The 25,687-nt window shown below is 44.8% G+C and overlaps 1 long non-coding RNA gene across 19 annotated transcripts in view; it reads right to left on the reverse strand.

Moving 5' to 3' along the window:
• Nucleotides 1-528: 528 nt before the first annotated feature.
• The window catches only part of LOC102091534 (uncharacterized), a 67,176-nt gene continuing 42,017 nt past the window's right edge, over nucleotides 529-25,687 (reverse strand). For 5 of the 19 annotated variants that reach the window (XR_010466606.1, XR_010466600.1, XR_010466594.1 and 2 more), the window contains 3 exons: nucleotides 14,918-15,011; nucleotides 8,553-10,079; nucleotides 6,559-7,894 (listed from right to left, as the gene is read on the reverse strand). This is a non-coding gene — a long non-coding RNA (uncharacterized LOC102091534). Of the gene's footprint in view, nucleotides 3,951-6,558; nucleotides 7,895-8,552; nucleotides 10,080-14,917; nucleotides 15,012-24,728; nucleotides 24,976-25,687 lie in introns of those variants that run through there. The other 14 variants (XR_010466610.1, XR_010466607.1, XR_010466597.1 and 11 more) reach the window with 14 other exon arrangements.

Genomic DNA, 25,687 nt, shown 5'->3' on the forward strand with positions numbered 1-25,687 from the left:
AGGGGTGAATGGGGGGAGAGGATGATGGGGGGGACACGAATAGATGGGAGCAGGGGAGAGGAAGGGCAAGGAGAGCATCCCACGTTGTGGGGGGAAAAAGGGGGAAGAGGAGCAGTAAGGGGAGGATGGGGAGAGGGATGGGGGAGCGAGAATAAAGGGGTAAGGAGAGAGCAGGGCTAGGAGCAGGTGCATCCTAAGAAAAAAGCCAAATTTCCCATCCCGCTCTGCACCTGGGGCCTCACAGCTCCCAGGAAGGGCTCGGGCTGCCCCCTCGTCCCGTTCCCCTACCCGGGATGCTCAGGGAGAAATTCTGGGATACACCCACGCATCGGCCCGCGGGGAGAAGCCGTGCTGAAAGGAGCCACATCCGCGGCTGTGCTGGCAGAGGGCAATGGCGAGAATTTAATCTTTGCTTCCAGCTATTGCAACGAGCTGACCTCGCATAAAAGGAAGAAAAAGTCCAAGAGCAGATGCATGGGTATTATTTTATCTGGGGCATAAACACAGATATTGTGGCATTATCTTTATTGGTGCAATATAGCGCCAGACGCTATCAGGCTGGGCACATTCAGGTTAATGATTGCGGAGGAAGTACAACTCACCTCCAGAGCTGAACTAACACATCAGTGTGTTATCAACATTATTCTCATCCTAGATCTAAAACACAGCACTACACCAGCTTCCAGGAAGAAAATTAACCCTATCCCAGCTGAAACCAGGACAAGGAGCTGTATAGAAAAGCTGTGGGAACACACCAAACTGCTTTGATTTACATTGACACATTAGTTTGGCCCTTTTTCTCTGCTCTTTGGGGACTTGCTGTCACAGTGGTTGGTTTATAGGCACAGAGGGGGACCTTGGGTGATTACACAGATGAGGGTCTGGACCAGCACCCACACCTGAGCACTCTACACCCTTCAGGGTGTAAGTCGCCCTGGCAGGAAGAATCTCAGCAGATGCGACATGATCATGCAGCTCTCATGTGCCTACCACAGCAGCTTTTGCAGCCCCCTTTGCATTTCTTAAAAGGGCTGTTTCACGTCACTTGGGAATTTGGCCTGTTTCTGCATGTTCAAAGATAAATAATTCAGGCACTGTATGTCTAGCTCTTTAAAGTGCAATCAGTTATCCATTATCCAGAGTGCATAGGATAACCTGGGTAATGGAAAACCCCAGCTAACACTGCACAAGGCAGTGAGGAAGGAAAGATGCAGCCCAAGGTGTGACATTCAGCCACCACGCTCAGCCCTGTGGTCCCTGCCTCTGTTCAGTATGCATTTGCACTGTCCCCACAGCTGCTGTGGCGGCTCAGGGACCCGCAGGTGACCATGAGCAGGAGCAGGAGCCAAGGCAGAAGCAGGATCTGCAGCTCGCTGAGCCTCGTCCCAGGCTGTGGGAACATACCGCTCATATCTTACTCATCATTTTGTCCCATCCTTGCTGTGCCCCTTGGAGTTGGAGGTGGCTACTTGCAGGTTTTGCTTTCACTTGTGCTAAATTGTTGAATTAGCTTTTAAAGCAAAATTACATGTGGGAGAGCCTGCTGCTTGCGACATGCTGTGGTCAGGAAAAACAGGAAACATTTTCTCCATGGACACACACTGATGTTGCTTTATTACATATGAATCGTTTCCTGTACACTGGGCATCGTTTTCACTGGTGAGTAAGGCCCTGTTTCAAACCATTTCTATTTTAAATAAACAGGGTGGAAAGGAGAACAGATGTGCAGAAGTGAAGCAATGCATCAAAAGCATCTGAGCTGGGGAAACCCCCCACATTTCCCATCCAGCCCTGCCAAGCTGCATTCATCTCCGGCTCCAGCTTCCCTGTCTGGGGCTTGGTGGTGGGCACAAAGGTTGTGGAAAAGATGGGGCCACCTCTACCCTGTCCATCCTTAGAGCTGAGAGTGATCAGGGCAGTGATGGTAATAAACAATGACAAGGAGACTGTTGATCATGCTCATACTATAACTATTAACATTATTATCACTATATTATTGTTATTATATGGGTTACTATTTCCTCAGGTTTGGGAGGCTCTGATCATTTCAGTTTTACTGAAACCCAGATTTTGTGTGTCATGTTAACACTTGCAGGTACACCTGCAATGATTTTCATTCAGTATTTCACACCAGGGTGGTTTTGTGATGTACCTCTGTCAGAAGCTTTGGGAGTGTCAGGAGCTCTGGGCTGCCATTTGTTATAAATCTCTAATGAATACAAATTTAGTGCCACAGAATGGAAGTCAGTTGGCTGGAGGCTCTGTCAGAGCTGGAGTTGCTCCATCACCAGCAACTGCTGAAAGATGTTTCTTCAAGTTCAGTCCTGTAAGTCACATGGGGCCTGAGATGATCATGACAATCTTTGGGCTAAATCTGTGCAGATACAAATTGTATGAATGCCCATCAAATGCAACTATCCTCATTTTTATAAGAACCACAGAGCTGACTAGGAAAGAAGGGGAGTTCTTGTATATTCATCATGTAAAGTCTGGTTCTGGGAACATTTACATTTTTACTATAGTTGAGTGTGTGTGTATTCAGAAGATTAGGTTAGCATAGTATTAAACAATTTCTTTAAAGACATAATGTCTAACACAGGTTTCTGGTGACTGAATGATGATTTCCTAATATCGCTGTTATAAATACTTCCATGATTCACATCTCCTGTTGCAGAACAAGCAATAAATCTCCAGGAAGGAAGTACAGAACTACTTTTTATTTCTGAAAGAATATTTTTTTTAGGCTTTTATTGTAACTCTAATGTGAGACAGAAAATCTTTCACAGAAAACATATAGAGCAGTGGCCAGTGCTGGCTTGCAGTGGGAAATGCACTTCTGAACATCCTCCCTGTGATTTTTACCAGATTTTGTGTTATCCCACCTCGATGAGACCCTGTTGGTTTTGCAGACTGGAGCATCAGAACCTGTCCTGCTCAGCGCTCCAAGCTGTATTTATTATTGTGAGAGCAAATGATCCTGTAAATGAAAGGACGAGGTGGGAGGTTTAAAGTAAACTCATGCACAGCTCCTGATGGAACAGTGGCAACTATTGCTGGAGGGCATTGCAGAGCTGAAAGTGTAACTGTTTGAGGAAGGATTAGACAAATTAATGGGTGACACATGCTCTTGTGGCTGTTAAACCAAATAATCTCCATGCAAACCTCTAGTTCGGGATGTCCCCAAGGTGCTGATGGCAGTGATCCCTCCCTGCTTGTCCTGCTCTCACCCTGTTATGAACCAGCTAGCAGCAGCACTGCAATATGTACCTGTGGGTTATTGGGAAGTGGGATTAGGAACTTCACTGCTGCGCATGCACAAAATGTGATCTCTTAATTTTAAAAGAGATAAGAGAGAGCCCTAGCTACTTTTTGAAAGATTCTGGAGGGTCCTGAACTCTTTTTTCTCAGGTCTTTTCCACCAGGCGATGTGCAGACACCCCAGCCTTTCCCTCCTAAGACAGAAATAGAAGTGATTTCTTGCATTCCAATCAAGTTTTATTTGAATGAAATATGACACCACATCTGCAAGAATCGTGGAAAAGTCCAAAGACGGCATCATTGAAAGAGAAAGCAGGTTACAGCTCAGTGCAGCAGCTTTAGGTGCGTTCCCATCAAGTCTGAACAGGACGTGGCACCCGGCAGCCCTGAGTTTGCATCAAGGTCATTTCAGGCTTAGGAGTTAAAGGGATATTTTGACTGTGGTGATGATAAGCACAATATTTTTGTAACTGTTGCTTTTTTGGCTGAAAGCAGCCCAGATTAGCAAAGCCACACCGTGGGAGTGTATGTTCTAGGTGCAGGTTAGGCAGTGATTTTACCATAAATAGCCCCCGGCTGTGCTAGGTTTCAGCTCTGCCACTCTGGGCTGGTTGTCACTGCTCGAGGGGCTCCTTTCTCTGTGCCCATGTGCTGCACTGTGCACAGGAGCTCCTGAGCCGGACGTGGGAGTCCTACAGAAATGCAAACAGTAATTAATAATAACAATAATTACAATCCAGACTATTACATGGGTCATGCCTGGCTCAAAAAATTTGAATTCTTTGAGCGTAATTAATGGGCTAAGTTCTTATTTAGCAAGGACTATAAATTGTGGCCTATCTCATGAGATGAGGGCTAGGAAAAAACACACTCTGCACTTTTATGAGTCACTAGACCCGAAGCTCTGCTCTGGGATGATGATCACCACCCCACTGGAGTGCAGCTGCAGGAATCCCCGGGCTTGAAGGGAGCGAGGGCAGAGATGTACCCCCATCCCACTTTTTCTCTGCACAATTCACTGAAGGGAAAAAACTATGAAGAATAATCAGAGAAAAAAAATATATAAAATGAGAAAAAATCTTTCATGGGCATGTGACAGCTCAGAATTCATTGCTTGGTTGTACTAAGCAGTGATGCAAATAGGAGCATGGGGAAAATCGCCGGCACTGTGGGCTTTGCTTCTTATCCGCTCGCTGTGCTTCTGCACTGTGTCTGATGGGGATATTTACCCTTCATTTAGCAGCAGCATGAACTCCACAGTGCCAAGAAGGAGCACGCTGAGCTCTTGCAGGGCAGGACAGTGGAGGCAATGTCTCAAATCAGGTCCCAGTGGCACCCGTGGAGCACGGGAACTGGTGTAGAGTGTCAGCACAAGGGTTTGGGCTTTGGCTCCAACCGAGTTGCCACAGTCAACACAGCGTGTTTGCACAGCAAGAGATCACGTTCATCAGAGCAACACCCTTCCTCTTTATGTGTGTTTTTGAAGTGCAGTCACCATTGAACTACCCATTTAACCTTACTTCACTCTCGCTAAGACACTAGAGAAGGATTATTTTCAGTCACCAAAGGTGATGAAAACCCAACAGTATAACTGAAGCATGACCTTTAATGACTTTATTTCATAATCTTTTTGAAGATTCCTGTTGAACTAACCAAGTCTTTCAACTCTTTTTGTTGTTGGCTTAAAGTGCTGGCACTGAATGTTGCTCCAGATCTCACATCCTGTGCTAATTGCTCTGCCCAATGCCCCCTGCAGATCTGGGTAAATATTGCCATTGCAATGTGATGAAGTACAGACACTTATTGACAGTGTATATAATCTGCCCATGTAACCTGGGAGATGGTCATGGACATTGTGTGTTTGTGAAGAATATATTCCAGCATGATATGTAGCATGCTTAGTTAGCCGTATTGGAAAGATTTCCAGATAGCTATTGATTTTCCAGTGCTGTAATTAGTTCAGAGATTACAAACATAGAAAATATTGCTCCAGAAATTGATTTTTTAAATTGTTCGTAGTACCAAAACTACGTTGTCACAGCGAAGCACATCACATGCTTTCTGCAGAGAAAGACTTTGAACTTTGGAAAAATATTGCCCCTGTAAACACAGAAAACAATTCATGTGGGTAATTCTGTTGCTATATCAGGTGAGGCCTGGATCCCACTAGTTCTGGCTGACTTTGAAAACCCATCCCTGTCGTTCCTCTTGCAGAATCAAGGTCTAGAGGAGAGATCGGACTCTGCACCTGCAAGGTCGCATCATGTCCCTGCCGGAGCTGCCCATGTGGGTCAAGGTCAGAGCAGGTGTCACCCATCCCCCGTGGTGCAGAGCCCTCCATCTGGGGGTGCCCCAGTGTGCTAGGGCCTGTGTTCACCCATGTAATAGTTTTCACTTAATTTTTGCTTTTAATCACCATCACCAGGGTCCACACGGATGCTGTGAGCCAGCTACTGAGGGGCTCTGCCTGCATTCTACATCAACACAACATTTCTGAGCAAGGCTGCACCAGGCTACCAGTTGCTTTGTAGACTCTCTCCCCAGTTAGTGTTTTTTTTCTTTTTTTTAATTCTCTTCTAGGATGACGAGAGGGAGATTAGAGAGGAAGAGTTGTAAAGACCAGGGGTATAGCAAAGCAGGTCCTGAGCATTTGAGATTTTGAGATTTTTTTTCCCCAACACTTGCTTGCCCAACGTTTGGCATCTGAGGAGCACAGGGAGCAGCAGGCGCCTGGCCGAGGGCAGTAACTTCTGCCTCAATCGCCCATGGCCAGAAGCAAATATAGGAATAACAATCCACCAGAGACATCCTATGGCTGCTCACACCTTCATCGCACAGAGAGGGAGGTGAGGACCAGCCCTGGCCCCGCTGCAGCACGGGATGCTCCCAGCCCTGCTGTCCTGATGCTGCTGTCACTCCAGGCTCTGCCCAGCACCCAGAAGCTGCATTTGCTCAAGAAAATGGATCCTGAACCTGCCAGGTCTGGAATGCCTATTATTTTTTAAAATTATTTATTCCAGGTGACAGATGCCTTTTCTCTTCCTTGGAGGGGTTTTTGGGTCCTCCCCAGTGAGATGCACAAGCCAGACGGTTCTTTGTGCTGGTGACTCAGTGACCTTATTGCACACACAGGGTGGGGTGGCTGTTGCTTGTGGAAAATTGGAGTAGTTCTGTCCAGTAAAAAAACCGAAACCAACCAAGCTTCCTCTTCCGAAGAAGCTCTTATTTCTCTCTAACAGGATAATGACAGCTATTTTCTGTGAAGGCAAAGCCAGGAAGCCCCATCAGAAGCAACAAGGGTACTGCAGTTAGGGAGTTTATTAGAATTATTTCATCTCGTTGCCCAACTGTGCCAGGCATTAAACAAATCGGTTGCATCACTTAACCGAAAAGCTTGCAAATTAGGAAGGTTTGGCAGAAAGCACCCCCCCCACTCCCCAAGAAGATAATTTCCAAATTACAGGGATTACATATCCTGCCGTATTCACACAGGCAGTTGGAGAATTTGGCTCCTATGAGTTTCCTTCCAGAACCTGTGAAATCTCAGGAAGGAAGAAGAGAATCATTTTTAAAAGACCAGAATCTTATTATAATAAAAATTTTCAATGTGTGCAATCTGATTTGGTTGAGAAAGTTCTTCTGCAATTATATAATTTCCAAACATATCCAGTTACAGTAAAACCTCAGGAAGTGTCTCAGGAGATGGGAAGTGCTGCAGTGAAGTAAATTTAACAAGATTTAGTGAAGTAGGTGCCTTCCCCTCCCTCACCTGCAGCAGCTCCCGAGGTGACTGGAGTCAGACCAGGCACAAATTCTCCTCCTGCACATGCAATCATTGCACCAGCCCATTTTTAAACTTTGCAGGAAAATGGTATCGCTTGGAGTACCGTTACACAACAGTCCTATAGGAGAAAGGAGTGGAAGGAAAGGAGGAGAAAATGCTGCTTTATTTTTACCTCCCATAAAAATTATCGGTGTCACCCACCTTCCTGGGAAGCAGGATTTGGGGTGTAGATGAGAGGCGTGAATCGCAAGCGTTTTCCCCACCTCCCTCTGCTCTAGGACAGGTGTATATGAAAAAAAAAAATGAGGTATTTCACCCCAAGAATATTTCTAGTCTTTGTATAAGTGTTTTCCCCTTGCAATAGGGCAGAGGGGCTACTTCTGAATACCAGTATTGAGGGAAAGCACCAGGCAAGCATTAGCCTCCCCTAACTGTGCATTTTTGGGATGAGGCAATAACTAGGGTTTTTGGGGGTTGCCCACGACCCTCCCGAGGTGGGAGGATTTGCAGGGTGACCTGCGGGCATTTCTCATTTCTCATCTCCCTTCGGAATTCCTACCGGGATGAGGATGGGAGCAGCTGTGTTAGCCCAGTCTCACTCTCCCATCTAGTGGTAAAACGAGGAAAAGTGGTCCAGGCAGGGCGAGGGGAGGGCGGGGGAAACGGGGACAAAACAGCTTTCTGAGGCTTTTGGAGAGGGCATTATTCATTATTTTGGGGTCAGTAAAAAACACCTTCCCCAGCATGCTGGGAGGTGGGAACATCACCAACCTGATCCAGAGGGAAACAACAAAGTGCAAATGTGTCTCCGAGTCCTTCCCTGGGTCCAGTGGGGCTTGGGGGGCCCTGCTCCTGGAATAAACCACAAAGAAGAGAGATCTGCACACTGATGGAAACACCCCAGGTAAAGTAGTTTGGACCTTGAGCAAAATAATGTCTTCTAATCCTCTCATGATGGGTGGGAGGCAAAAAACTGTAGAGAAGCATGAGAACTGCATCTTCCCAGAAATAACCTCTTACTTTCAAATAACTAGCAGCTCCGTGCAGCTGCCCCACAGCCACCCCACATATGAGCCCCATGGCCTTCCCGGAAAGGTCTCTGCGGTCCCCCTGAAATAGTGAGGGGGAGGCGCAACCTGCAGAGGCTGATTGTACAGAGGAGATTAGGAACCCACAGGCATCATGCTCAGGAAACGCCCCATCAGAAACGTGAGCTGGGGCTGCGCTGGCTGAGCATGGCGTGCAGAGCTCCACATTTCAGCCATACAACAGCCTTTAAAACCTCTTCTAGGAGGTGACCGAGGGAGGCTGAAGCAGGGCAATGTACATTGCTTTGAGCTCTAAAGCTGTGTTTTGTTTCAGCCAGACAAGCAGAACTGTATGGGAAGGGTTACACCTCTCCCACAAAACTTTAAGATGCTCAAGGTGATTCAAGAAATTCCAGTTTTTCCATGAGGAACTGGTGCAAAACCAGCTCGGCCATTGACTAACCCCAGGGGTTGTTGCTTACGCCATGCTGTGGGGCTCAGGTCCTGCTGTCTTGGGTTCAGGATGCTGTGATTCCCACACTTGTGTCCAGAGCTCAGTTCCAGAGACCTGAGATGCAGAATGGATGCGCTCTTACAGAAGATTTGTGTTCTCATGTCAGATTGAAGGATTGTGGCATTTCCTGGGAGGTTAGGTGATGTTTCATTTTCAGCAAATAAGGTCAAAAGCAGAAGGGAGGAAAAAAAAAAGTAATCTTTCGTATATCAGCTGTTTACAAACCCCAGGGGTGCAAGTGCTTGGCTCATGTTGCTGTTCACACAAAAATGCTTTCCTGGAGCAGCACGATGCTAAACTGGGCTTTCCCAGGGCATCACAACGTGAACAGCCTCAGCCAGAGAAAGACGAGTGTCGTACTCATTCCCAAAGTGTCAGATTATAAAACCAGAAGGTGCTGGGCAGGTTTGGGAGGGCAGGAATCAGTCAGGTGAGATGGCAACACAGTGCTCGGGGTGTTCTTCAAGCAGCACCCACATGCTGCTGGAGAGGGGTGCAGGTTAGACCCAGCATAGGCAGGAGCCGGTGATGGGGCCAGGCCACTTCGGGGGTGTGTGGAGCCCTGTTGGTCTGTGCTCACTGGAAGGGGACATTGTTGGGGTGTCCACAGCATGGCTGGGACCAGGCTGGGGTGCAGCTTAGCTGCCGCATCCCCCTAATACTGGGAATGTCGGGAGAGGGCAGCCTTGGCCGTGGATGGATGCGGCCGGGAAGGCGAGAAGCATCTGAAACTAACCGGCCTGGCCCAGCCAGAGCTGTGGTTTTACAGAAAAGCTTAAATGAGAAAATATAAGTGATGTCCTGTGTGGTAAAGGGGGTTAGGTAGCTGAAAAATGCACCTTTCACTCATGAAGATGCTGCTGCTGCCAGGGGTTAAGTGCTGTCCTGCCTGCAGAATTGAGGATATCCCAGGATGGGACTCACACAGCTGAGCTGGTGGGGTGAAAGGGCTCCTGGAGCAAGGCTGGCCACAAGCTCTCCAGAAGACCTGTAGATACGTATCATGTTTCCCCTTTTCACTGCAAACTCCTTTTCATGTAGCGCAGACCAGCAGGCTCATCTGTTTGGCTGCAAAAGCACCACGTGTGCCACAGCCCAGGGACCAGGATGGGACATCCGGGGCTTGCATCTCCAGTGATGGCCCTGGAAAACCTCCCTGGAAAGCGTGTTCCCTGCTACAGCAATAAAAAAAAGGTTAATGAAAAGACAAGCTGGAAACATGGAAGCACAGTTAATGCTGCTGCTGTGATGCTTCATTTGAGCTGTGAAAAGGAGATAAAGTTCTGCCTCCCATTAGAGTTGTCACCGGAGAAAATTATTCCTTCCTTCTCTAAAGGGCATTGCATTGTTTCTTCTTTTAAGCTGGCTACTAACTTGATGTCACAGTCTATTTTTTCGTGAAAATAATCTTGTTACCTGGCAGTGGTGATACTCTCCTTCCAACCTCAGACCCCCAGAGAAGATCAGTACAAAAGATATTAAAAAACAGATTCACCTAGGAAAGAAAAATAAACAAGAACTGCTCTTAGTATGTGAATAGGTAATGAAGACCCACTTAGCAGTCTCTGCATACTCATCAGCTTCAGCAGATGATCCTTGATTGTGTGTCTCCAGCTACTTTATTCTTTGCTCATTATACCCAGGTCAAATGAAACGCACACAAAACCGTGGCAGAAATGCTAAGAACCAATGGAGATGGCCGTAATGGTGACCCATCCAGACTGGAAAATTATCAGTTCAGGTTTTTTACAGCCCGTTACATGGAGCTATTTCATCAAGCAGCAAGAGGCAGATCACTTTTAATAACCAAGGCTGAGATCCAGCTTATCACACTGTCCCATGTCTCTCATTAACAAGAGATGGGTCTGAACATCCATGCCTGAGAGACCCCTTGGAGAAGCACTGGGCACACATTTTGGGGGTTGTTTAGGATTCATCACCACACTGAGGTGTTGGTGTTGCCCAAAGGGCACGGGGATGTCTGCAAGGGCTGTGGGTGAGGACTGAGCAGGGTGGTGGGTCTGCTGGGCACCCAGCTCCTGGGAGCAGCTCTGGCAACAACTCCTACCCTCACCAGCTTCTGCACCTCCCTCCTCTGCCCAGAAGGACTTTTCCCTCTTAGGAAGAGGTTTTCAACCAGATGTTGGAATCCTGTGAGGCTCATAGTGAATAACATACATAAATACACTGTAAGCTATGTAAATACAGGGAATCCTCTAACAGGATTTTCTTCTTAAGCACCTTAGGACACTGGTTTCTCCCTTGCCTGTAACCAAACCCAGAGGGCTCAGGGACTGCAAGGTGTATGAAGTTTTAATACTGTATTTGCTAATAACCTGGAAAAGAAGAAAAGGAACAAAAAAAAAAAAGGTGGACTCTGCTACAATCTGGGTTACAGTGCTGTAAAATTTCTTCTACTTCTACACGTCTGATCCAGCCCCGAGACATCAGTGCCGGTGGTTACTCCCAGACCTTTCAGTCTCCTTTCCTCTTATTCCTAACCCAGTAAACCATCCTCTTCCCACCAGTTCTGGGTCAAAAGAAAAGATTGTTATTAGGCTACCTCTGGTTTATGGTCTTTTAATTATTTCCACCTCTGTGATTACACTAATTAGCTAACTGGTTTCTAAGAGCTGTACAGTAGCTCGCATTAGGCTTTCGTTAATCACAGCCTTAGCTAGTCTTGTTAAGAGCCCCTGATTTTTTGCATTATGATTTGAAATTATTCAATGCGAAAGTAATCTGAAGGGGGAAAGGAAGTCAATAGATACAGACACCATCTTCTCCACCAGCTTGGCAGAGCGCCTCTCTGATATATTTAGAAATGTTATGATTTACAAGAGCCCACCAACCATTTACTTAGTATCTATTTAAAAAAAAGTAAGTTTGAAGTTTCCAAATCACAACTATTAAAGGCTCCTTGTCACTTTCTTTGATTTGAGGCAGTTGACTGACACATTAAAATAGGATTAAAAAAATAAAACAACTAACAACACGTCTCCTTCATCCTGATATCTGTATCCAAGTACTTGCTGCAGCTACACCATCTCTTCATCACATTGCAACCCCAGGACAAAGCAGAAATAAAGATCTAAGAGGAGGTTAAGCTTTTTCTACTGGAAAAAACATTACTCTGACAGCTCTTAAAACCTTCCTGTAAATCCTGATCTATGGAGACTATTTGATGTGCTAAAGGACTTCTTAAAATAATCAAAATTAAGAAAAAAGCAGACCACATTGGGTAGCTTAAATACATGCACAGGGGAGCGTTTGCCACTGTGGTTATGACCAAAAATAACAATAATAATAGCAACTGAACTGGCCTGGAAAAGCAGTTCCCAAAGAAAAGGGCACAAACAAGCCAGGGCAAACGCAGGAGGCTACTAAAGAGTCTACAGAAGAGCCCTACTAAATAAAAAAAGGCACTTAAATGCTGTTAGCCAGGCAGAAATCAGCACTTTGCTCAGCTGCTTGTGACCTTCATCAGCACCTTCAGCACAGGTGCTGCTCATATCATTGGTGAGCAGCTGTGTACCCACAGTTATCCCACACCAGTGTTCAGAACAAGACAAACTCTGACCATCATGCTTGCTCATGTGGAGGACAGGATAACAGCACCACACTGGGATTAACTAAACCAGACCTTGAGCAGCAGCTGCAGCATCTCAGCTACTGCAGGAGGGTGACCAATGGCTCCTGTGGATCATTTTTTTTTAATAGCAGAAACCTCTCTATTTACTTATTTCACATCTTTTCAGTCTCCAACCAGTAGTCTTCATCTGCTGCAAAGCTGAGCTCTGAAGGATGTCTGGTCCAGCTGCAGCTCGTGGCCCTTCTGGCGTGTCAACCTGGGCTCTGTATGATGATGCAGAGAGAGGCCAAGACCCAGTTCAGTGAGATGCTTCGGTGCAGTATAATTTTAGCGAGCACTAAACAAAAGTTTTTTAGCAGAGGGGCAAGGGTGACGTTGCTCTCACTTGCCAGGGCTGGCTTTGAAAAGGAGGGAGAAGCAGGGAGCCTTCATTTCCTGAAACTAAGAGGCTGAAGAGCCCCCGTGACAAGCAAACCATTAAAAAGAAAAAGTAACAATAATGCGGAGCAAAATATTGCTTCAGGGAAAAATTTCTGCTTGGTTTTAGCACAGATGTTGATATTGCACACTCAGAAATGGCTGCGTGGAAACACATTTGCAATGTGCTATTAGATGGTGCACAAAAGCAAAGAGCTGTGTTTGCAAGGGAGAAATTAAAGCATTTAAAAATTAAAAGACATTTTAAAAATGCCTTCTAAAGGGCAGTTTCTTCTCTGAAAGAGAAGTTATGAGCAGACAGACTGAGCTTCCCCAAATCACAAAACCTTAAAACCTGAGTCTGTTGCTACCTTGAAACACTTGTTCAAAACATCTCTGCAGACAGGAGCTCTGGTAGGAACCAGCCATCGCCTCTGCAAACCCCTGTGGGAGCTCCTCTGCAAACCAGCCTTGGCTGGGGGCTCCTGCCCACGGCTCCTTGCATCACCTCACTTGCAAAATGTGCATTCACATGTTCCGGAGCAAACCTGGAGTGGGGGAATCTGCAAGGTGCTAAATTTCCCCAGGGCAAGCCCTTCCCATGCTGGGAGCAGACACCCATTCTTCCTGAAGTCTGCACTGCTGGAGGTGCTCCATGTGTAAATCCAAAAGAAAGTGGATCCATCCAGCGCCCTTAGTGCCTCCACATGAAGATCTCACAAAGCATAAGGGGGTGTTTTTCAAATTAATGGATGTCATCATTTGCAAACTCAAAGCCCTTGGGAGGGGGGAATCCTGAGCCCTGTGGGATGAGGGGCCGCAAGTTGAGGCTGAGCAGAGTCTTTTGGGCATCGCACACCTGAAGACAGCACACAGCAAAGCTTGTGCACCACATGGAAGTGATCACTCTGTGCTTTGCATATTCCCTCTGTGCACCAGGCTGGGATTTTTCATTTCATCCATAATTCATATCTTGCTGCAGCGATTCTACGGAGGCACTACAGGACCTCGGTGCTGGTGAGAACAAGGAAAAGGGAGAGATGCTTTTCATCACCAGACAGTAAACTGTAGAGTGTGGGTCCAACGAGCACCTCCACTTTATCCTGAACACCCTGTAGGCAAAGGTGTAAATAGACAGTGAAATAAGAGCTGTGATTTCAGGCAGGATGAGTTGTCAGTGCTGAGGGGTGCAAGAAACACCTCTGCATTGCACAGGGCCAGCCTGGCTCAGAGCTGTGCATCCTGGCAGACCTTTGCTTTTGGGTTGCTGGCAGCCGAGGCTGAGGATGGTTGTGAAGAAGGCTATGAAGAGGCTATGAAGATGGCTACTGCAAATCCCACACAAGCCTGTGTTCAGGCCCCCTGTCCTGGCTCTGTGTGCAGGCAGGACTGACTGTGCATGGCAGCTGGCAGCACAGGGATACTTATTCCTACCTTTTTTATACGTGCAAATGCCACCGCTGACTAAACTCAGCACCAGATGCCCGTGCACTGTCTGGGGCCAGGCTGCTTTCCTTTTCCCCCTGGCTCCAGCAGTGCTGAAGGGTGACAGTCTCTGCTGTCACCGTGGATGGGGAGGTCATCGTGCCGTTCCGGCCGTGTCACGTACATCAAACAGCCTGTGCTCACTTCCACAGCTATAAAGCTTTCTTCTGTAATCCCCCTGCCTTTCCTTTCTGTAACACACAGAAAAACCCAGTTTGTCACAAATGAAAGTGTTTTGCAAGATTAAAATGTAAATGTTGCGCTGGGCTTTTCAGGGGAGGTTTGATATTTTACTTGTGACTCTGCGAGAAAATAGATTTTTGATAACTGCGTGGAACTGCTGCTGCCCAGCACTGCTGCAAACAGCCAAAACCTTAATAAATAAACCCTCTGTCAGCCAGCTCTGAAAAACCAGCTTGCTGGTGGTTTGGAAATTCAAAGCAGCCTCGCACAAGGGGACTTGTAACTACAGCAGCGTCTCTGTGGCACCTGGATTTGAGAGGAGCGGGCCTGCAGAATGTTCTGTTTGGCACTGCTGGCAGCAGACACTGTATATTAACTTTTTACTGTGTTTATTGACTTGAAAATTTAAGGAAAGGGCCATGTCATGTGTCATGCTTTGCACTGTCACCCATGAATACCAGGATGGGACATTGGAAAGGAGTGTGAAAATAATTCAGACAAAAATCCTGCCTGGTTTGGGTCTGATTTGCAGCTTTGCCTGTCTGAACCCAAACACAGGTCCCGCCCAAGACAACGCTCTTCTTTATCTTTCCGTGAAGGATCCAGATCTCTTTTCCTCTGGACTCTGACTCTGCAGAAACTCGGACCTCACTCACCATTCACTGCTTTGGTTACATGCGAACAAATACATCATGGTCTGTGAATTATCCGGGCACCTTCTTCATCCAGACTGCTGGAAGCACTGATGGACTTCAGGAAAAAAAGTAATATGGAGGGTTATTTAAAAAAAAAAAAAGTAAAAATAATAATTATAAGATCAAAATAATAAAATACAATAAATAATTGAAAATAATCTGCTGACTTTCTGCTGACTACCAAAGCTTTCCCACCAGTGCAGTTGAAAGTGAGTTGCCTGGATTTTTGCATCCCCAGTTAACACGCATTTAAACAGTTGAACCTTGGTAGGAGAAGGTCTTGGCTCACAGCTCTCAGTTGAAAATGATGACCAATATAAATATTCACAGCTTTGTTACCAGAAAGCGTCATGAGTTTAGATTAACCTTTCTTGCATAATATGTGTAATAACCTGAATACGACTGCTGCACAAATTGACCAGCAGCGCTCAGAAATGATCAGTAAGTCACGAATCACTCATAGGATTAATTTAGAAAATAATTTCAAACAATTGAGATGTATATGAAAATGAACAGACCACACATTAGTAGAGCTTGAGCCTAATCTGTAAACTTAGCTACTCACTTTTTATCCCTTAAGTAAACTAGGAAGAGCAATGTATTTATAGCCTCTTGACGTAAGTAGCCTCAGTGAAATATTGTATGTAATAAATATTCTGCCATCTCAGAAAGCCTATAGGACAAAGCGCTACCAAGGTACTGCAAAGGCAAACTCTGAGTGGTTAATGAGTCTTGATGAGCTGCCAGCCAGCTGAAAACATTGAGAATGAGAGAAAGCAGTGAAAACATAGACTTTATTAATATCGGGTAGAGCTTTATTGAAATAACCACAAAGCAAGGTCACTGGATAAGGTCTTTTGCCTTTCAGCTTTGCGTGGCACCTTTAGTTGTTCCTTCCAACCATCACCTTGGAGTTTGGTCAGCTTTATCCCAATGATTTGTTGTTTGTCAATCATCATCTCCATAGTTTTTTTTCACCTTTTCATTTCTAATGTAAAGATCATAAGATCTCGTCCCTTTTTCCCTGACCCATGCTGCCAGCATTACTTTTTATGGAAATACAAATTACACACTGCATCCACATTAAAACAAAATGTGTTCATCACCATTTTTAAATAAGGATGTCATTTGTAAATGCTTTATTAATAATTAATGGAATTATTACTGGGTGCAGCCACATTCTTCATCCATGTACTGTAAGATATGTTGTAAAGTGCATTAGTAAAAAGCATTATAGATGAGGATATGACAACCCGACTGTGAAGCACATTATGTGATGTACTATAGCTCTTGTAAGAATCTTTATGCAAGATTTTAAGCTATCAGTCAGCCAGGGGCTGATTGATAGAGTAAATGTTAATAATTAATAATAGGATAATGTTGATAACTAATTAATAGTAAATGATGAGTATGGATTTTTTTTAGTTAGTACTATGCTAATATGCATTATTCACTGAATCATAAAATCTCATTAGAGATGAGAAAGTCTCTCCAGCTTTCTCTGTGTGTGTCACTGATGAGTCAATGCTGCTCTTTCCTACTATTTCCGAAGCAGCTCTTTTCATCCAGCTTCCTGCATGAAATCTATAGGTTAAGAAGTATATTCTAAAACAAATTCAGAGCTCTGAAGATGTGCTTCCCAGAGTGATGTGTAAAGTCATGGCCTTTGGGACATGAGTACAACAAACCTGCCTGCTCCAGGCATGGGAGACCTGTGATCTGAGGATCCTCTGCTACGTTTACAACAGAAGAGTTTAAAATGAAGGATTTGCCACTGAAGATTTCTTTCACCTACATATGGCGTCCTTCAGCAATTTAAAACCATCAGGCACGCTTACCTTTCACAGTGGGTACGAGAAGGTCTGTGTGCTGAGGAGCAACTGGTAAAACAGCTGGGGTGTAAAGATGGAGAAAGTTCTGTGGAGAGCTGGAAGGTGGCTCAATGGTGATGTCATTTTTTTTTTCAGCTGACATCACCTTTTTTGTGTATGCTAGACAGGATGAAAATGGGCATTGCGTCATGCCGGGTGAGAAGAATGTCTGTTTGCTGCCAGACGCAGACTGCTCAGAGGATGTGAAATGCCAATAGCTGCCTCAGAAACCAGGGTTTAGAAAAGAATATTGTGTAATGGCCACTAGGATGTACTGGATTCAAACATTGCCAGCAGGGAGATCTCCCCTTCCCCACCCCAGCAGCGGCTGTCTCCATTACCCGTCTCACAGCTGCCCTTGCAGGACCAGATATATAATTTTGCCTTCTCCAGTTTCAAAGACTAAGATGCAGGAGAGCTTCTTCCTGGTACTCAGCTGGTTTGTAGATAACATAAGCCAAAGGCATCAAATATACGGAGTTCATGGACATTTTCCTGTCATCTTGGTCTCTGATGAGGAGGGGTGCACTCCATGTACCCCCTGTAATGATGTTTTGATTCCTTAAACCGTGATAAAACCCACCCATCTCTCTGACAGTCCCCAAACACAGCTTATTGACTAGAGTGAGAGTGATGTTTATGAAGAGCTAAAAAGTGATAGTGCTGGAGCTCTTGTGTTAAGGACATTAATATCAGGAGCTTTTTCCTAGAGAGTTTAAGTCCTCAGAGCTGATCCACAGATTACCTTTCCCATCCCTCCTCCCTTCCCCACCTCTCAGATTTTGTGTTTGGCTTTTCAACGTTTTTAGTTCAGAGAAATCTGCAAGCACATTTTCAGGTGGATGTCACCAGGATCCACTTCCTCCCGGCCCATAGACAGTCTGTCTCTTATCTCACTTACATTAGTATCAATTATTTACAGCAGGAATGCTAAATCATGAAAATGAAGTTGCAGCAGAGCTCTGCCTTGGCTAAGTACCCCATGCTGGTTGCAGTTTCCCAAGCCCCTGTGCTATTTGTACTTGGCCTTGTAGGGCACCAGCCATTAATTCATTCCCCCTTTCACAGCTGCAATGGCCATGGACCCACAACCCAGTTTCTTCAGGGGTTAAAAATCATGTATGGGGTGCAATGGGCAACGTGTCTATAGAAAAAGCTTTTCCACGGTGATTGGGTTTTGGAGCAGCACAGCTCCTTCATGTACTTGCAAGATTTCCTTTGCTTCTTTTTCTTCCCCTTTCCACAGAGATTTTCTGACACTGTGAAGTGATGTTGGGAGGAAGGAGACTGTCTGTTTGTCCATCCAGCTGGTGGGTGATGGAGCTGACACCCCAAAGCAGGGTGCAGCCAGCCTGCCAGGGAGTTCACCACCACTTTGCTGCACCGCACCAGTATTGTTACCATTTCACTCCTCCTCCTTCTCATGGGTATAATCTGTCTTCTGGGAGACCATAATTTTGGGGGAAGAAGCTCCTTCCCCACTCATGGCAGCCAGTGCCAGGAGGTTTGAACAAACTCTTGCATTGGCACACAGTCAGTGATGAGCTCCTGAAACGACTGAGGGCAGAAGGGGTTTTTTTGATGAATAGTATTTAAACATGAATAATTAAAACCTCAGTTAAATGGGGATGTTATACAGCTTAGGGCAGTATAAATACAAGTGTCTGGGCTCTGTTCTTATCTTTACTCTTTGGATCCAGAACAGCAGAAGTACTTTACCTCTGTTGGTAAGTGCAGCACTAAGTGAGCTGATGCTTTCACCCTTGACCTTGGAACAGTGTCTACATTTAAATTTCCAGTAATTCTCAATATTTTTTCAGATAAATCCCTGCTTGCACCAGAGAAGCTGTCCTTTCTTAGTTTTGGTTTGACTGCTTACCCAGCACATTCCCACTCTGCTAGTTGCAACTCAGGAAAGCGAAAAGAAGCCCTGAGAAAATAGAAAGAACAAATACACTATTTGAAACATGGTTGTAAAGACTATTCAGAGAGCAAGGAGTTCTATTTTGGGCAGATACAGGGTTCACTCGTGGAGGAGAGGTGTGAAAGGGAGAACAGAGAAACGGGAAGGTGTTTTAATTTTAACCTCCTGTGAGTCACTTCATTAGCCCTGAACCTGTTTGACTTTTTTACTGTTATATCCACCTGTTTATTTTCCCCATAAAACTAAAACTAGATTGATTGCCTTTGTCTCAAAGCCCTTTATGTGTCTTGGCGCCCAGGAACAGTCCTGCCATTAGCAACAGATCTAACGCAAATTGAATCTTTGGGAAACAGGGACAGTTTGAAGCAGACACCAAGCTGACCTCCCCATCTTCCTCCTGTTCCCTGTTTAACCTTCATCTATTACATTTAAAAGAGAAATTGTATCTATTTATTTTGAATATAGATGCACAATGCTATCTATATATATATATATATGTGCATTGTGTGTCTCTGTCGTATTATGCATCTACACAATCAATAACCATGTTTTGCTGGGGATTTAAATATTAGTCTTCAAAAATCCAGGTCTAGAGCACTAGATTTATTTGTATGAAAATATACCCTTTCTTGCTTAAGGAAGGATATTAATTATAGATGCAAACCCATAAATCTTCTGGCTTTAGGTGAGATATTTGCTGGATTATAAATATGAATTGGAGATGAGGGTCTTACTCTTATTATTATTACTATTATTATTACTTACTGGTTATTATTTTCTATATGATCAGTATCTTCAGGTGGGTCAAACATTGCTGGGGAATGGGGAGCTAAGCCTTCAAAGGGTACACACATGTTGAATTCATTAAAAGGTTTTCTATCCCAGCCTTGCTCTCTGCTGCATTTCACAGCCTGGTGAGTCATTAAACACCCCATTCAGGTGTCTTTCCCTCCTCTCTATCCTGCTTTTGGTACCTCATTTCATTGTACTGCTTTTGCCAGATCATATCAAGCTCCCTAATGTTTATTAATGATGTCCTGTGCACCCTGTTGACAATGTGCTATTGTTTTCAAGGTTCTGCTTCAACACCAGCCTTGGAAAGCAGCCAAACCCGGAGCCACCGGGGACCCCAATATCATCCAGGGCTTTGTCAGAGGGGATGATTTTATTCTCTGCCGTTTATTATGGTAGATCTGGAAACATCAGTAATAAGCCACAGACGCTTGATTGTCCAAGGAGCTGAGCGCCCAGAATACCAAGTGGAGAATTTGCTTCAGGGAGGATGTGACAACTTTGATGTGACGACTGTGGACAGTCCTGATGCTGCAGCACCTGCCAGGGCAGGGCTGGTGGAACCTCACCATACATCACCCCAGAGCTGGAGAACTGAGTGTCACCAGTTAAATCAACACCAACCGAGGCTGGAATAAGTTGCAGTGGATCTCACAGACTTTACCAAGTGCTCCAGAGCCAGGAACACCTATTAATGAGAGTTAAATTGAAGATTTCATTGAGGACCTCAGGCATTGCTGCATTTGCCACTGTTTCCCTGCTGATCTCTGCTGCTCCAGCCACGTCAGTTGCTCTGTGGTCCATTGAGGACCAAACAAATCCAGGTGACAAACACAAAGGGCTAATTGCTATAAGCATTAGTAGAAGAAAAATGGATGGAGTTGGGATGATGTGCACCAGGAGGGATTCCTAAATGCAGCTCCAGCAGATGGTTGCTGACCAAAGGAAAGCACATAATGGGATTTCAAACTAAAATCATATAGCACCCTATCCTGAAATTAATAGGACCTTGTGTGTCAGAACTCTAAAGACAGGGCACTGTGTAAGGTCTGCTTTTTTGAATTAGACTCCTGTGCTTAAATAAATTAAACGAGCTGTCAGTGTATTAAATGATTTAATGCTTTCTTTGGTTTTGCAGTAGAATCCTAATGAAAACACTCCTCAATATAAAATGCTGGATAAATTAAATGGTGAAGTGTTTTAATAAACGGTCTATCGTTACAGTGAACTACATTAAACCAGTGTTTATCTCTATGGTAATGATGTTGCCCTGGCTTTAAAACAGTTTCTGCTGGTTCAGGTCTTTTCTGACAAAACATAAACTTTGTGCTTAAGTTGTTCAGTTCAAAAGCATCTGCACATTTCCTGGTCCAAAACCTGTAAGCAATGGAAATCTTGTTGGCTGGCTAACATGGATCTGGATTAAATGGATCTTGCAGACTGAACTGGAGCTGCTGAAGAAGTTGCTGCTGATGCCCTCCGCCCTGAGCAGGAGAGGCAGAAGGCGGCACAGGGTCAGCTACTGTGGTCAGCAACATCCTCCAGCGCTGCCTCCTCCCCATTAATTAATAATCTGGGGGATCAGGTCTGGCTCTTGGGTGCTGGTCACAGCGGCAAAGAGGTGGCAGGTGGTGGGGACAGCAATGATGGCTTAAATCATGCCAGAGCTGAATCCTGCCCAGCTCAGGACCCAGAGTCCTTGGTGTTGCTCAGCATGGAGCTTCTTGGCATAGGCAGCAGGGGTGGATGAGACAAGGTCCCAGCCTCCCAGCTTCAGGTACAAGGACCAAAACTTACAGCTGGGTAGATTTTGCCGTCAAAGAACCACAGGGAAATCACAAATCAGCTGTGGAGGGGCTTAGAGTTCTTTCTTTGCTGATCTCATTACAAGTTAATATAACAAATTGCATTTCTTGTGTATCCTTTATATAAGGTAAAGAACTTCTTTTAAAGGTAAAGACATTCCCAGAAGATAAAGTCCCTTATATATAAATCAATTACTAAACAACCTTAATTGTCATGCTTTGGGATATTAGTTCCTATCTAAACAGCTTCACCCATCACAGCATTTCTCTGGAAGGAGATTTTTTTCCTGACACTGTTTCCACCACTTGAAAACCCAGAAATAATATCCATACCTGAAGGAAAAAATATAGATTTATATATATATATCTATACCTGTTTGGTCCCCAGTGCATCTGGATGCACAATAAGATGTCAGCTGGGGCTCGTGGACCAGTCTCAGGAGAAATCAATGAGTGGCTCCTGGAGCTTCCCAAGTGAGGGGTCTGCACCCAGAGCTCCTGCTGAAGAATTGCCATGAATTTCAAAGAATTCCACGACTTTCCAAGAATTTCACCAGCTCCCAAAATAGAGAGATGATATGTGGGGGAGCTGCTGCAGAAAGTCCCACCATGCAAGATTGCGTCTCTCATTCTGCTGTTTCCTGGGCTCAGATGAGCCTATTATCAAACTACGCATTTTTACTTACAGTTTTAAGGAATACAGATGTGTCACATCCCTGAAAAGTCTATCAGACTAAAGCAACAGATGGTGATCGGCAGGATTTAACTGAAACACTGGATCCTTCGTGTATTTGCTTTTGGCTGCTCTCTTTGGCACTTCATTTTAGGTTTTTTTTATAATGCAGGAGTGTGTGCTGAGTTTGCTGGTTTGATTTTATAGTACTTTTCCAGCCTTTCCACCGGCAAAGATGAAGCCGTACTAACACTGAGGTGTCTGTGTGAGTCTCCAGCAAGGCCAGATCAATAACTCTGAGAAAAGGGGATTGTCCCACTCAGTGCTTGGGGATGATGACTTAAATAGTTATTATTAGGAATGCTATAAAACCAAAGACCACCCCATCTGTGACATGTGAGTTCCTCTATGTTGTTTCACAGTGATCTTTAGTGGATCCAGAATATGACACAAACAAACAAACAAACAAAAACAACAAAAAAACCCCAAAACAAAACAAAAAAATCACCATTATTTTGAAATGGCCAGTGATGATGAAACTGTCTGTTGGGAAGTTCTGATGTTACTTCTCCCAGTTTAAAAAGCACATCCTTTCCAGTCTGAATTTACCCATGTCAACTTCCAGTCACTGGCTCTTTTTATAGCTCTGTCTGTTAGATTGAAGAGCTCTCTCTTTCTGCGTTTCTGTACCCTGTCTGAATACATCTGGATTGTCATTAAGCCATCCCTTAACCTTCTCTTTGTTAAGCTAAGCGCATTGGGGTCCTTGAATCTGTCACTATAAGGCATGTTTTGCAACGCTTCAGTCATTCTCGTGTGCCCTCTCCCATTCATCACCATCCTTCTGGACTCGCAGACACCAGAAATAGCTGCAGTGTCCCACTAGATGTTACACGGGAGATATTTCACTCTGCTATTTTATCAAGTTCCCAGCGTTGTGTAACAGGATCCCTCCTCCCCCTCAGTGAAATCCTGCTTCCTAGAAGTGTGGCTTCGTGTGTGCCCACATTAAACTTGCCTGTAGCCGGTTTATGAAAGACGCAGATCTGAGGAAAAGTCCGATCTGCACGCTGACCGTGGTCCTACTCCAAGTCTCATCAGCAAACTTTGATTGTAATGAGTTTTGATTTCCCAGCGTTTGCTAAAAATGATGAACTGAAACAAAGCCACTTGGGATGATTCTCTGATATGTTTAAACATATCAGCGGGGTTTTCATCCGTTTAGCGCCTGCAGTGTTGATTTTACATTGTTTTAGCTTCCTAATAAATGAGGCAACATTAAGTCAAATGCCTTGCAGAAGTCAAACGTAGCAGCGTTGATGAAATGTGCTAAATCAATCAAATCTATAATCACATTCTTGAAAAATTATATCAATTTCATTTAATAAGATCTATTTTCCATTAACTCATGTTGATTGTAATTAATTATTCTCCTTAAATTGTTATTAATCAAGTCCCTTATCAGCTCTTTCATTATTTTTCACAAAATCAACATCAGACAATCGGATTTATAATTACACAAGTCATCCTCCTCATTGACGTTTGTGCATTGGCACAAAGCCAGAGCTGCTTCGGGCTTCTGGAAAACTCCTGGCCCTGCAGACGCTGCCGGCCCAGGACAGATTTTAAACCTTCCAGGCACTGAATATTGATGGCTGCCGATCAACGAAATTCCTCTAGCTGTAGTAGTGGCTGTTTAACATCCTGAGTCGGATTACATCAGATTATATTGCTACTTCACTTAGCTTTTTTTGCCCCTAAAATAGAGAAATTAAATATTTAGTGTCTGCCTTTTGTGCATTCTTTTTTTAATGTCTGCTATTCTGTCTAGACAACTACTTTTAGTCTCTTATATCTAAAGAGCGCTCCCCTACTGCTCTCAGCTCTGCTGGCCATGGGTTTCACCTACCAGCCTTCTGCTTGGGGCTGGTTTTCCTTCCTCATTATCCACTTTCCCTTCCTTTGGGTGATTTTAAACTGCTCTCACTCCCCTTTGAACTTCTATTTTTAACCAGAATAACCTCCTCTTTCTCAATGCTGAGGCTTTACTAGATTCCTGAGAATCCAGAATGCTTTTAAACAAAGAGTTGCCAAATATCATTCATGTTTTCTGTTTAAAATCCTCTGGCTGACCTGGCTTATGAGGCTGATAACCAAAGGGACCTACTCCCAGCTCAGGCTTTCTGCTGTCTGTGCCCAGCACCTATGATTGAAATGGGGTCACCTTTGTGCTGGCTGTAGATAGTTTTTGGATCTGTGATCAGTTCTCCAGCTGCCCTGATGATCCCGAAGAGGACCCTCCTGGTTTTGGTTGGGAAATCACCTTCTACGACATTTAGAAATTCCAAAAACCAGCAGCATGAGCCCTCCAGCTCACTTCACTCAGGTTGATGTTTTCTAGGACAGCAGAGGGAAATTTTCTTAATTGTTACAAAGATGTGTGACTAAGGAGTCCATGAGGTTTGATGATCTGAAGAAGCATCTTCTTTTGGCTTTTATTTGTGTTTGAGGTCGCTTTCTCTTAGGTTTCTAGCAGTGCTTGTAACACAGCAATGTCACTTACGATACTGATTGCCCCTCCTGCACCTTCTTTGCCCACTCAATTCTTTCTAAATAGGTTACAACTATTGATTTTAATATTCCAGGCACATGGATTTTCTCCCCAAGTTTTAAGTCATGCTCTCCAGATAGAATTTGCACTCATAAATTAGTCGTTCCCACTTTTTTTTTATTGCTCAGACTCGCGGCACTGCTGTACAGGCAATTAACATTCTTGTCCTCACTTCCCTTGGTGTGTTCATTAGCTCATGTCTCAGCATCTTCATTTTCTCCCTTGTGCCAGAGATGGGGATGGATGCTGATGGATTTCCATGCTTCTCCATGCTCTCCAGTGTCTGCTCCAGCCCACCAAGTCCAAGTTTCTCTTCCTCCAGAAAGGCCACCAGCGCAAAGAACTGGGAGGAGAAACACAGCGGAAGGGAAAACCTCAGACTAACCACCACCAGTTTCAGCCCAGATGCATCCCAGGGTCATCATGGCAGTGGATGTAGAATGATTCAGAAAACAGTCTGTCATATGTCTGCTTCAGATGACCTCCAACCTCCTGATTTCTTCTGGCAGCCACTGTCCATATTCAGCTTGAACTGCTATGCTGTTCCCCAAGCACACATAAACACTTTTACTGGGTTGCCACAAAAAACGTCACATTTGGGGAATAATCTCAATTGCCTTTTGGTCCCTGGGGGGATTTCCAGCAGTTTTTGTAAACCTCCATGATGGGGCCTAAGCCAAGAGAGAAGAAGGACTACACTTAGGGCACCAGTAGATGTGGCTGGAGATGTGAAGGTTCCTTCTCACCTGCTCATCTCCTGCCATTGCCGTGTGCTTCAGGATGTGTTGGCTTAAATCCAGCCCAGGCCAAGCTGTGCTGACCCCAGAATACACCTGTGCTCATTTTAACCATCTCTGTTGGAAAGCAAGACTAGAACAACCAACCCTTTTCTTGTAAGCCCTAAAGAGTTTGCAGCCAAGGGCTGGAACAGAGACTTCTGATGGTTTTGAAAAGTCTCCTGCCTGGGTGTTTTTTTTTTACAGCTGGTGCATGTTAGAGCATTACAATTGCAGAATCACTGTTTCAGAGCAAAACCAAACCACAGCTATTCTCCA

This window comes from Columba livia, chromosome 16 (assembly GCF_036013475.1).
Source record: "Columba livia isolate bColLiv1 breed racing homer chromosome 16, bColLiv1.pat.W.v2, whole genome shotgun sequence".
Taxonomy (NCBI): Eukaryota; Metazoa; Chordata; class Aves; order Columbiformes; family Columbidae; genus Columba; species Columba livia.